Source organism: Trichoplusia ni, chromosome 5, assembly GCF_003590095.1.
Source record: "Trichoplusia ni isolate ovarian cell line Hi5 chromosome 5, tn1, whole genome shotgun sequence".
Lineage (NCBI taxonomy): Eukaryota > Metazoa > Arthropoda > Insecta > Lepidoptera > Noctuidae > Trichoplusia > Trichoplusia ni.
Window position 1 is genome coordinate 10,678,650 of NC_039482.1, and position 14,022 is coordinate 10,692,671.

Consider the following 14,022-nt stretch of genomic DNA (forward strand, 5'->3'; position numbering starts at 1 on the left):
TACTGGGTATTTGTGGATATCGGTTTTTCGTGGATCGTTTGATTAGTGGATATCAATTTGGGAGGCATACCTGCCTGGATTACACTCATTACGTAATTGAGACAATGAGAGTCCTGACTTAACTTTTTCATTATTTTTAAGGTTTTGTAGTTTTATAATAAGATTTTGATTATTCACCACATATTTATTGTAAAAACGTTAATCTGAATGTAAGCTAATTTAAAGCAAATGAAGGTGAACATTTGATGAAGAGGTAGTTCTTTAGCATGTTTCCCCCATGGTGTCTCAATGTACAATTCTTTACTTGTGCGAATAATTTTCTGAATTGAATATCTTGAGGAAAATCAAATATCCTTTGCAATGTGTTTCCCATGGGATATTTAACTTAGAGTTTCCCTCAGATGGGTTACCCGAATACTTAGAAGAATTAGTAAGCAAAGGCTGCATTATGGAGATTAATCGGTTGCCCATTAGATAATGGGACAAAAGATACTCGGAACAACTCCGAGTCACAAGGTCCGCTGGACAGAATCAAAGCTGGACCCTCTCTAATTGGATGACTTAATCGGGGTCTGAACGGGGACCAATATGATTAGCTAATAGTTTTACGTGCACAAAGCAATTCTATACATGCTAGTGTTCGCCAAAGCTTCTTCAATACGAACTATTCAAGAAAGACAGTTGTAATTGTGGAGGCAAGACGGCATGTAGTGTTGTCTCGCTCCCACATTGTAGAGTCTTGCTTGAAAGGTTAATTTTTAGTATGGATGTACTTAAGTTGATGGCCGGATAAAATAGTCGTTACTTAGAAGTAATTGAGATCTAGAAAAGGAATAAAAAAGTTTTCATTACTTAGGACAAAATGCATTAAATTATTGACAACCTCCGTGGTCGAGTGGCGTATTCACCGGTTTCAAGGTGTCGCTAGCTCTGAGATACCTGGTTCGATCTCCGGTTGGGTCAATGTAAAATTCACATTTCTACTTTGTCTCGGGTCTGTGTGTGGTACCTTCGTTGTATATGACTTCCATAACACAAGTGCTTTAGCAACTTACCTTGGTTTCAGAACAATGTATGTGATGTTGTCCGCATTTATCTATACTTACTAATATATAAAGCCGAAGAGTTTGTTTATTTGAACGCGTTAATCTCAGGAACTACTGGTTCGATTTGAAAAATTCTTTTTGTGTTGAATAGACCATTTATCAAGGAAGGCTATAGGCTATATAATATCACGCTGCGACTAATAGGAGCGAAGATATAATGGAAAATGTGGAAAAGACGGGGAAAATTCTAACCACGTGGACGAAGTCACGAGCAACAGCTAGTTTATTATATAAGTCAAGTGATTTTCCAACGATTGATACATTTCTTCTGAACATGTGTTTTTTTTCTTTCCACGGAAGCCTTGACTAGGTTTAACTATCTGCTTGAAAAACAAACTTTTTGTTGTCAGGTTGAAATCTGAAGTCGATCTCAAAGCGCAACAAATTTCTCTTATTAGCTGACCATCAATAAAATACTAACATTATTTATTATGATCAAATATTTTATTGAAATACTAACAGTCAAGCCTCAGCAATAAACGCACTATTTATGCACAATTATTGGTTTACTGAATCAGAAACTGTGTGAAATAGTTTGTGGAAAACGTTGCAGTGCCAGAGATGAACTTAAATATATTTTATGTCAATAGCTTTGGTAAATTTACATAACCTATTAGTATCTGATTCAGCATTGCCGGTTAGGGTCGCCGACCCTTTTTTGTTATGGCTGATATACAACCTGGTGTCAGAGTTCAAGCCACCCGTAGACTTCTGGTGTAAGTCACCCGACCCTTAAAAATTTCTCATGTTTGCTGGTCTCCTTACGTTGTTTTGCTTTGATGTTTTTAGCTAAACATGAATTCACAAATACATTGGTGGATGCCTAGATCCTAACTTGCAACCTTTGACTTGGCAGTCCAATGGTTATGCCACTGGCCTATTCTTGTTTATTGTAATATCATTAACTCAAAACATCATGTAATTTGTTGAAATTCTAACACTTTTTTTAATACTTTCCTAAGTTTTCAACACTAAAATTTGCCTTGAGAATTTTTCAAGCGCAAGAAACGCATTTTCTTAACTTATATTAAATTTTAAAATACGAGTATTATGCACTTGTAAGAAATGGTAGTTTTGCATGAAATGCTAACAGGAGCCACGAACTTTCAACAATTTTATAATACGAAGAGTTCCAAGCTTCATATTAATATTCGTCTTAATAATTTATCCAGTGTGTGTATGCTTGCTACACGCCGACATCTGTCGCTACTCACTACAGAATCCTTTATTAATATTTGACAAAAGACGTCACATCACGGTTCACGTTGCCTTATGAAATACTTAGGGCGGGCTCCACGGTTTCAACGAAACCAGAAAAACTAATCTCAGTTCATCCGCATAGCTGAATTTTCGTTCCATTTACTGAAAAATTCAGCTATTTTTCACTCGTGAACACTGAAAATATTTTAGTCAGTGAAATTCAAACGAATTCCAAATTTAATTTTTTTGTAAACTCTCGATCACGATAGAATTAGTTTCTAGGAAATTGGGTTTTAATGCCGCCGTTGGAAAATCGTCCTTAAATATATTGACATACAAAGCTATTGACGTACTGCTGGGCAGACTGATTACCAATACAGAGAGTACCAAATATATTGAATATTTACAAAATGCGTATGTGATGTGTGATTTAATAATTCCTCGTCATTTGTGAAAACGTATATTTAAGACTAAAAAAACAAAAACCTATATTATTTGGAGTAAAATGTTATTATTCGGATAATTTCATTTTAGTGAAATAGTAAGACCTTTTAATAGAAAATCGGTATTTAAAGTTTTACCAGCAATTTTCCGAGAAAAATAACTATAGCTATAAAAAGTCGAAATTAATGTAAAATTCATTTATCCCTGTCTTTCATTCGTTAAAAGAACGAGACGGAAGTATTATAAGAAAGACATAAGACTTGACCGAATTTTATTATTACCAGGAATTAGGAACTTTTGGCTCAGACCGCAGTGTAACACATTAATTTGTTTTATGGTGATATAAATCTATATTAATTAGCATTTTTATGCTGACTCATAATCTACGTCTATTATTTATTAACCAGAGTTTTGCATTATGACTAGGAAAAACCTGTTAAATACGAGTCAGACTCGCGAGATTGAGGTTCCGTAGAAATAGGTAGTTAAAGAAAAAATAGTTTGTTTGGTTCACCTAATACATTTATGACCGTAACAAGTATGCTTAAACTCTTCATTTTCAAATTTTGTTTTATCAGCAGCAACAGAAATACACTTCAGTCAGCTATCACTGTTCATGAGATATAACTTATGGACAAACGGGTGAGATGGGGGCCTGAATAATTAGGTTCCATTTTTAGTCTTTGGGTAATGCGCTATAAACACACAAACTCTCAAAAACATGTTTAATATTTCGTGAGATTAAAGTTTGTCATTAGAAACCCTTAATTAAAAACACATGTTTATCTTAAACCTTAATATTCTATTAATAAGATTATGTACCAGACGTCTGGCGAGAGCGAAAAGTCAATATTCACACACCAGCGTAACTTGACCTGTCGTATAAATTTACTCCTTACGAAGTGTTCGTCTAAAACTAAAGTACACATTTAAGGTGGATCTTTGTTAATTGGTCGTAAAACCGAATTAAACGTATGCCAATTTTAAGTTGTCCTCACGACTCAGGCTGCTTTTGACACTAAATATGAAGTAGATACAAATATATTTAAGATATCTTTAAATAGATTGCTAAATCCATATTTGGAGTTCTGAATCAATTTTAACCATCTCAGATTATATACTTATAAATCCTTGTTACCTAGATGAGACAGCGTTAAGGAATTCAGGCAACTAATTACACTTTAATTTATCATAAACTAGCTGTTTCTCGCAGCTTTGTGCACCTAGATATTGGGTATGGCTGCAAAAACATTACTTAATTTCTTTTAACGAAGTCGGATGAAAGTGTATCTGTATTATCAAGGCCACCTACCTCTATACTAAATATTATCAATATTGGTTCACTTTTGCGGCCGTGAAGAGGTAACAGACATACAGACACTCATATACTTTCGCATTTATAATATTAGTCTGATTTCAGTTCAGTATAATATTCTAGCCTGATAATGTCTTATTGCTGTACTCCATAAATAAGAAGTCTCAGGTAAATAAAAAATAACAAGATACTTTATTAAAAGGTTGATAGAAAGCAAAGAAATTACAAAAGTACTTCATTAAGTGTTTCTTAATTTCCCAACCCACTATGAAAGCACGGCTCTGACGGCACATTTTCCACGAAAAACAACATTATTCCCCACGTGAAATGCTAAAAGCCAGAGTAAAGATTTTCCTTAAAGGAACAAAATATTATTGTTGCCAAATGATATCGTATAAAAACCAGGAGAATTAAATACACAATTATATCAATCAGTGGAGGTAAACACGCTTTGGAAAGGGACCTGGGTTTGATTTCTGCATCGGACTAATATTTGTCTAACCCCAATTCATTGATATTGATGTCCGCTTGCTAGAGGTTTTCACGACTTTAACGTTCCCTAAGCAGTTGCTCTGTGGTTATGGATTATCAAAATTTTGTTTCATTTATCATGTTATCCAGTCGTCATTTTGTTTTGCATTACTTTTATAATTTTTAGCCAAAGTTATTAAATTATTCATCGATTAAAGACGGTGTGGCAGACTCAGATAGGTTACATACGACTTCGGTTATGTCGGAAACTAGTTCTCCGATTTCGATAAATACTCATTAGTCGATCGTTTTATCAAATCATTTTGATTCTGTCTGGTTTAAAGTAGTATGGGATAGACAGTTAAAAAGTTATACAATTAAATTGGTTTCAGTACACAGAAGCTTAAACAAAGCACGCAAATTTAAAGTTTGAAGTAATTGACGAAAGAAGACACTTTAGCCACCTATCCATAAACAAAACACGACAAAGTTAACCCTAAAAGCAACAGTTCCAAAGTGGCCGTGTGGCGTTTACATGGTTTTATACAAAATGCAGCGAACTTGCACGTAACTTACGGCTTTAACTATTAAGCACTTCGGTTGTTTAACTTGCTAAGTTGACGGGAAGTGGCGTGTCGGCAACTTGCAACATAAACTTTGAAACTGCGATGATTCAATGTCAGGTTAAGTGGTATTGATTGTAGTCATATGAGACGTTTGGTTCAATAATATTTCAATTATTCTCAATTAAAATAAAGTTTTATGAAGATTATTGAAGCTATTCCTAAAGCTCCAAGAAAAAAAAAATATTGTCAAATATATTTTATGTCATCACAGCTATCTTGGCACAATTGATGTTCGTACCTTCTCTACATGATCAAAATATTAAACTTCGTAGTGAACCAACAACAAGGCAAATTATTATTACAGCACACTTAAGCTACCTAAAACTGTTATATTTCAACCAAAAACTATGCGTGGTCTGGAACAAAATATTCTTCAGTAGAATTACAAAAACAAAACATTTCCCTCTCTCTCAATCTCTTATAAGCCCCAGAAGAAAGTTGTCTAATCATCAATACTTTTAAACAACGCCACCCAAAAGTTACATACATTAGTCAAAGCCTCGTGAACTAAGCGTCTTTCCAATGTTTAAGTAATAGATTAATAAAACAAAAAGCTTTCTTTTAGGGGTCCGCATTGCAAAGAGAAAAACACCCTGTAAGGATTACCTAATTGCTTATCCATCTTCAAACAGTTTTCTTATTGAAGGATGAAACTTGTTTAATTACACAAAGCTTAGTCTACATACGAAAACTAGACTTCATCCGTCTGTTATGTTTTGACACCTAAACTGCTGAACCGAATTCGTTTTGCAGCCTTATTACTCTTGATAATTAATACGCAATGTGAGCGGTGTAAGTCTAAATAAAGTATTCAATATTAATACAATGTTATTTTAGCATATAACTGTTTTTGTCTCTCCAATTAATAAAAAGCAAATAACTCTTATTTTATGATCGCTCCCTAAAATAAAGTTTACCTCCTGTTTTCCGCGATCCACATTCATATTAACACAAAAACAGACAAATAATAACCAAATAGAAATAACAAATACCAACCTACAGTTAACACAGCCATAAAACTGCACTTATCAGTTATATTTATATTGGTGTGCGGAACCCGGCGTCGTTTATTTTTGCAATTCAGTTAATACAGAGGGCGCGGTCTATCAGGCGGGCGGCAATAAATAACTCTGATGGATACGGAGAGCGATTGAAAGTTTACGAGCCGATGCAGATGCTGCATGAGTAGTTGTGCTGTACTTTTAGTTGTAACCAGACAAATACATTTAGGAAATCATATTCCTGTTATAAATTCGAAGGTATATGACTGTGTTGTGGGTGAGTGTATGTGTTTTTACTTTTTACGTCTTCACTTTTTGTATGGCTGCTTGGTTTTATAGATAGGTTACTTTTATCCAACTGCGTTCAAGGAGCGTATAAATATATTAATACCTATATTCGTATATCCTACGAGTGTTGTATAGTTTTAATAACGTTTACTTAAAAAACTTACATTATTTCTTTACCATCTGTATTGTACAACCCTATTTACTGCATGAATCACAAACTTATGTTAAAGCTGGTTTTCAGGATAGTTATAACTGAAATATCGAAAACAAACGTTTCTCAGTCTGAATTGCATGGTATGTACGTAATATTTGTACGAATTGTCAATCTTAATTTTTGACATTAAAATATATGTTTGTAAATAAATGCTTCTTTACAAATTTAAAATCAACGAACAACAAATGCCCAAAAAAGCATTAAATTTTATCTTGAACTGTCAAGTGTCAGCATAGGGAAAGTAAGCTAATTCCCGCTCCAAGTCTCTAGGGCTGAGATAAATAAATCTTGCTTAACATTGATTAATGTATCTTCACGCTTAGCCTTAGCCGTGGGGACCGAGCAGTAGTTTAACACGTGTCAATCCCCGGCTGGCGAGGGATCGTGATTGATTCCCATGAACATGCAAATGGGGAAAGTGATTCTGTAAAGGGTAATTTAACACGGATTTTTTGTCCTGTCACTTTTTCCCTGGAGGAGTTAAAGATTTTATTCGGGATGGTACTTTTTAATGGACTTGTGTAAAATGTGTCAATTTCTAACGTGTAGATCTTATAGCTTGTTAAGACGGAGAGAAACTTTCAACGGAGTGAATCTATTATTAGGTAATTATTTGGAAACGCGACAACATAAAAATTAATCAGCTACTCCAAAAGCATTTCGTACATTTAAAATAGACAATATCCAATTCGCACACTTTGAAATCAGTTTACTGTCAGAGTGTTTACAAATGTCTATTATATCGCTTATAATTTCAGCCTGAAGTTTAGTCTACAAAGTTAATTGCTAGCAATCTGATAGCAGGCGCTAGCTGACACATTCCATTCTCTTTGTAGATTGAATAGCGCACATTTCGAAGTAACTGCTGTAAGTTGGACAGTGCGCTCTGCATGGCGGGGTGCTCGGAGTTTGTAGCGAGGCCGGAAGTAGGCAGGTGCTGTGCACGCTTCGGATACATTTGCGGATATTTTGTAATTTTTGACATTGCTGGCGGATATTTTCAGAACCAAAAATAAAGAGGTAAAATGAATTATTAAGTTTAGAAAAACGATTATAACTTTGACTTCAATAGATTACATACTAAAATGAATACTAAACTGGCACAGTATTTTTACAACCGTTGGTTGAACAGTGTTTTAGAAGAAATCTAATAATCATAAAAATCATCACTCATAACATGTCTACTTAATAAGCAATTTCGACAGACGTACCACATTATCAACCTTGACATATTGCCCAAAAACAAATCAATATAATGTAACCCATTTTCAAACTAAAATAAAACAGCACCACATGTCTGTAACCAGACGACAAGACGACGTGACTGAGCAAACGAGAAAAAAACTTTGATTGACAGTTATTGATCTAAGAGACGACAACATCAAGGCCATCCTTGGAGATTACTCAACAAATTCTAAAAATAATATCCGAACGTCACTCAAAAGACCGAAAGTGGTTGGTGACGTCACGTTTCAGACAAAACAAACGAATTTAAAAATGGCGGCTTCTGTCACCTGTGCCAAAAATATAATATGAGAGAAAATTGGACGCACTTATGGCTGCCTCGCATTGTTTTAATGACGTGATTAATTTAATCTAGTTGTGGATACAAGTAGAATTTATGCGATATTTTTTGTTTAATTGAAATTAGTCTCTTGAATTTTAAGTATTGGAAGCTCCAAAACTACAATTAGACTACTTACAATCTAAGTCGTTACATCTCTAATTCTTCATTATTTAATACGTAGATGTTTGCTGCATATTTTGATAACATATTTATAGTATCATCATTCTAAAGAAACCAGTGACGATCATCTCTCGTAAAAACAATAGAAATTAATTCCTCAATAAAGTTTATAATGTACGCAAAAAAATATTCAAATACAAGAAGAAGAAATCATTTTTAAACTATTTTTATATAATTTTTATACTCCTATAGTTATCCTCTCTCCGACTGGATTCAATAACTGGACTAGCAAGCTACTGGCATGACACAAACGGACCAGTATACATAATAGTTTTATTTAAATCGCGGCCATTTTGTCAGCAATTTGGACAGCTGTAATAATGAAACGATCCGTGTGAGGATTAAAATTGTGTTATCAGACCGAGGTTTTGGGAACAAATACGATGCTGGGCGGAAAAGGAAATTTAATTTGAGTTTGTTGAATTTATTCCTTTACTGTTGTTATTTTTGATATGATATTGTAACAGGATTTTTATGGCTGAACATTTTGTAAGTACAAAATTAAATTTTTACATATTCCGTTAAAAAATAAGGCTTTTGTATTATGTGTATAATTTAGTTACCGGATTTAAAAAATATATATATGTCATAGTAATTTAAACAGAAGAAAGTTCATACTATTGTAATATTCTTACATAGTAAATGTAGGAATATCTAAATAACCATTTTTAATTATTTACTTCTCTTCATTACATGGAACATAAATCCGTATAAGAAGCAACGACTTTCCGAAATATCCGAATAAACTAGCACATCACTAGTCCGGTCCGCGTAGAAAGAATATATTCATAGTGTTACCAAGAATTTAGATTTTCATACAATCCCTGCATCTCCTAGAATCGTATTATAACTTTATAACTCAAAGTAGGATACGGATATAATATTTTCAAAAAGAATATTAGAATTTGCAATTTATGAAAAGATATTTCTTGATATTTATTTAAATCTAGCTGGAGCTTTCATCTCTTCGCCAGCTCACGCCTATATTTTTCTGAGTTTTATTTGATCAGCTGTATGCAGGTCCGTTGGTCGTATCATTTCATTGCTTTGTCGGTATAAAGAATCTTTTGGATTTCGAATTAACCCAACAATCATGTTCTCTTTTTCATCTGAGATATTGTAAGCTGTCACTACAATCGAAAGAGTTTTTGCTGACATGGGTTTGGCTGTAGATTGACCATCACGAATCAATCTCCATAATGCATATACACTGGATATAATATGAGTAGGTTTCTACCTCCTTGATTAACTAAATCACTAGGCAGTTTGCTCCACTCCGCGTTAATAGACCGTACTGTAAATAGACGAAAAAAAACAATGCGTAAATTATTGTCTATGCTTTTATTAAGTTAAATCTTGTACAAAGTGACCGATAACTTAATTTAATATTCATAACTAGATGTTCTAGACGGTTTAGCGAGTAGCTAGGGTCTAGTTCAAAACTTTGTGTTTGTTATTTTAATGAGAAAATCTTTAGATGAAGTTTGGTAGAATATTTAAATTTACGCATTATTTTATGATTGAATGGTGATTATATATTCATGTGAAAGCAGAAGCGAGACAGTTAATCTTTTTGTTTTAGCAGTTTAAGGAGTAGTAGCTATATATTTAGAACGTTAATTTTCAGTACACTCAACATCATCAGTCCATCTCAGTCCATTTCTAACCTTCAGCTCTCGTGTCCCACTCCCTGCTCGCTGCGTTACTAATATCTTTGCCCCACCAGGCTACAGGGCACCCTGCACTACGAGTACCATTGCAATGCTTGGTCCACTCAAGAACTCTTTTCCTCAGCACATTATATTGAAATAATGTTTCGTACAAATCATTATTGATTATCTTATCATTATTAATGATAAGATTCGATCAATTAACTAGAAGACTAACAACCAGCTGCAGTGCTTAACAGCAATTTTGAGAGATGAAATAAGTTTGGAGAAATGTTTTCCCGGGTACACAATACAATTCATGAGTTTGAAAAATACTTAAACAAACCTCCCAATTTCCTTATCTACCATCTCTTTCAAACCATGAATTACAAATAGAATAAAAGGAGATAGCTATTTTTTACTCTCGTCTCACATTCATGTATATCAGAGTATTGGTTTTATCTATTATTTCAAACGGTTCTCCGTGTTTCAGAACATGGCGGTATATTTATTTGTCGTTGTGTCCTGTGCACTGACCCACATCCGAATAATGTTCGGCAAATGGTCGCGTGCAGTTGTTTTCGCGGTTTTATAGCTAAAACTGTTTGTTTTCAATAGTTAGCACTAATTGTATTTTACAGAAGTAATTGTATTCAATGTTATTTTGTAATTATTAACGTGTTTTGCTGCGTTTAGGCTTCAATTTGTCTTAATTATTAAAATGTGGTTTAAACAAGTTTAACATACCTGATAATTGAATTAGGTCTTCAAAAACACTTCATCCAATCCTTGCAAAACCACTAAACACATACCTGGGGACAAAAACACAAATTATTAAGTAAATACGTTTGATGATCTTCGGCAGTATTACTAGAAAAGTAATGTTTAATAAACCATTTATACTAGTCGTATATTATCACGTGACTTTGCATTTTCATCTGCATTCGAGTGTTTTCCATTGACGTTATTTTATTTTTCACTTAAACAACTAAACGACTTCCTCTCCTATCATTTTAATCTTTTTGTAGCGGGGTGTTTTACATGTACAAAGGCACTCAGACTCAGTACAAGCATTCGTGAATCACACAACGCTCTTCATCGCTGGGATCGAACCTGCACCCTTCAACAACTCAGCTACCTGTGCAGTCAAAAATGTAGAAATTACACTTAAGTGCAAAGACTTTTGAGTTTCCTTATCTTGTAAAATACTTTGCCAGTCATTTGGCAATGGAAACTTGACACGTTACCAGCCAAACATTGATACATGATTGATTATAATGATCAAACTCTAGTCCCGAACTAAGCACCCAACTATATTAATATTAATAGGATTTCGATGTTCCGTTACCACTCCGTACATAATCATAGTATTAACTGTATTGGTTACTGATGGGAGGCCTTGTTACCGCAGTAATTGGGTTTCATGTATTCGATATGTGTAAGTATGTACCATGTAAATTTGCCTTGATTTAGAGTATTTCGTTAGTAAATTGTACAATTATATGGTTATAGAATTTATGACTAAATCAGTATGGCTCTGATATAGCAGACGACAGTTTACGAAGCTGTATTGTACCATGTCTTGTTGTTTTCATATCCCGTATGGCGTAAAGACAGCATGATCATTTATTGCGATATTTTGCTGAAGCGTTCTGTACATATGAATAGACAATAAAAGACATAATTTAAGTCAATGCGGAGAGTGATGTTGCAAAAAAAGAAACGTCTATCATATGACGTTATTTTTCAATTTTCGACTGAATGATCGTGTTTTGTTTCTGACTATACATTTCTGAGTATTTCTTACCGAATAGAATGAAAAACTAGCAAAAAGTATTTCTATGTTGACAGTTATAATTGACGCTTCCTTTAAAGTTACGAGAAAGTAGGGCTTGTATAATATTTCAAGAATTGCGCGATGAGTACATGAACCTTATCCCTAAGACATTTGTACATCATCCGCTAAGCCCGTGTGTCCCATGTGTGCGTTTAATTAAACGTCCGTGTGTCACGCGAGTGGCGTTGACAAAATAAATAGCCGCTCTCTTTGAAGAATGGAGCTCACAGCTCGCGCCCGTCTTGCGGCAGCGCCAGATGAATGGACTATAAACTGGCTTTTAAACTCTTCTATAGCGCTGTAAACGGCAGATATAATTCCACAATAAATTATCTTTGTTGCTGTTATATTATTTTGATAAACGTTTCTATAATTTGCTGTGTATTAGGTTATAAAAGTAGCCAGGTTTCCTGAATGGTATCGGTCTAAATAAATGAAAAGTAACGAGCTTACTTCTTTCCTATATGGTAATCTTTTCCGTGCCTTAGAAAAATAATAAAGTAGGTACACAGATCTAAAACGATCACATTAAAAAGCCAACAACCTCTAACGCATAAATCCGATCATCAAAAACATTTCATATCCCAACATAATCCAATTCAAAACAACCCCAAAATTACGGCCGGATCAGATCAAATCCCAAAATCGCAAAATATTTGAACAAACCCATCGCACCTTGGTGTCGGCTTTCGCAAGTATTCGAAGCTATCTCGAGGTAAGAGGGATGGACCCTTCAAGTCACTTTCTGTGTAACTCAAAACACCTTTCGGGGTGCGGAACCCCGGTTTACAGAGGCTGATTTTATTATTACATTTGTGATGGGCTGAAAGGATCGCGCGACGGATTTTATTCGTTTCTTGGGTTTCCGACACGGGTTCGGTTTGAGGTGCGTCTATGATATGGATTTCAGTTTGATTTTGTCCGGCGGTTCATTGTACTCGTGCCTTTTACAATAGCTTTCAATCAATTCTTCATCTATTCAGTTAATTCGTTTTTAGAAAATTCTTATTCACCCTGGATGAAGCAGAAATGTGAAATGTAATTGATCAATCAACCAAGTTTAAATGCCGTTTATTTTTAAGTCCACTGTCAATAACACTGCAGCCTTATAAGAACATAACATTCAAACTGCAATCGAAGGGGTCTATGAATTTATGTCTCCACACCCTCGTCGGTCACATCCGGATTCGGGGTTTACTGCCAGAGCAACACGAAACTGTTATTGTGCCTGAGACTCGACACTGATGGTCAGCAGTTTCTTATTTGTTTTAGGCCTATTAATGGTGCAATGTTGGGCATTTTACTATTATTTGATGTTATGCCTAAATTGTATAAAAAGAAATTGTTCCGGACCCTGAAATCAATATTTTAGGTATTCAAAGCACGTTATTTAAATTTTATTTTTTCTATTGCTAAGTCTGACTAGACCTACATGCTATAAGGTACATTTTCTGCAAAAAAATCTTATTTAAGCAACTTTTTTTCCATCTACGATATGTACATCCGTCAACACTATCCTGTGAAGCCCGACGCTCAGCTCACACCTTATCTCATAATATCCGTGATGTATGTCCGTAATAATCGGCTGCGCTCGCTGCGGCCGGTAGCGGGACGAATGCTTCCTAAACAAAGTTTCTGGAACATTCCCGCTAACCATCAATCCATGCCTGCTCAAACTTGATAGCCGTTTCTCCTGGTTTGAAAAAGTGCGACCATTTAAAAAGTGTAGAGAATAGCTTTTACGTCACCATTTTTAGATTCGTGCTCTTGAAGAAAGAATACTGCTGTTGGGGAAGTGAGATGACGCTATCCGCGTGATATAACTCTGTCCCTCTTTCCGTCATGCTCCATGAGCTCTGAGTAGTAAAGGCGCTTTATATCAAAAGATAGTTGCTACGTTCGATTTTCAATTTGAAGTCTGGACATTCTATGAGGGCTATTGAAAAATGGCGTCTATTTTGAAAATACAGTAAGTTTTGTTTCAATATATTTTGCATCTACTCGTAGCATGCGTGTAGTTAGCTGATTCCTTCTTCAATCGAATTAACTCTTGGATTAGGACTTCATCAAATCTACATACAATTACCAAATATTGAATTACATGTTGAACCTAGTTTATTTAGG

The 14,022-nt window shown here is 34.6% G+C and overlaps 1 protein-coding gene across 1 annotated transcript in view; it reads right to left on the minus strand.

Moving 5' to 3' along the window:
* LOC113494466 (neuropilin and tolloid-like protein 2) overlaps positions 1-14,022 on the minus strand; it is a 129,006-nt gene that overhangs the window by 97,359 nt on the left and 17,625 nt on the right. Inside the window, exon 2 of the mRNA XM_026872814.1 lies at positions 10,809-10,873. The gene's annotated coding sequence lies outside the window, so the exon portion shown is untranslated. The remainder of the gene's footprint in view (positions 1-10,808; positions 10,874-14,022) is intronic.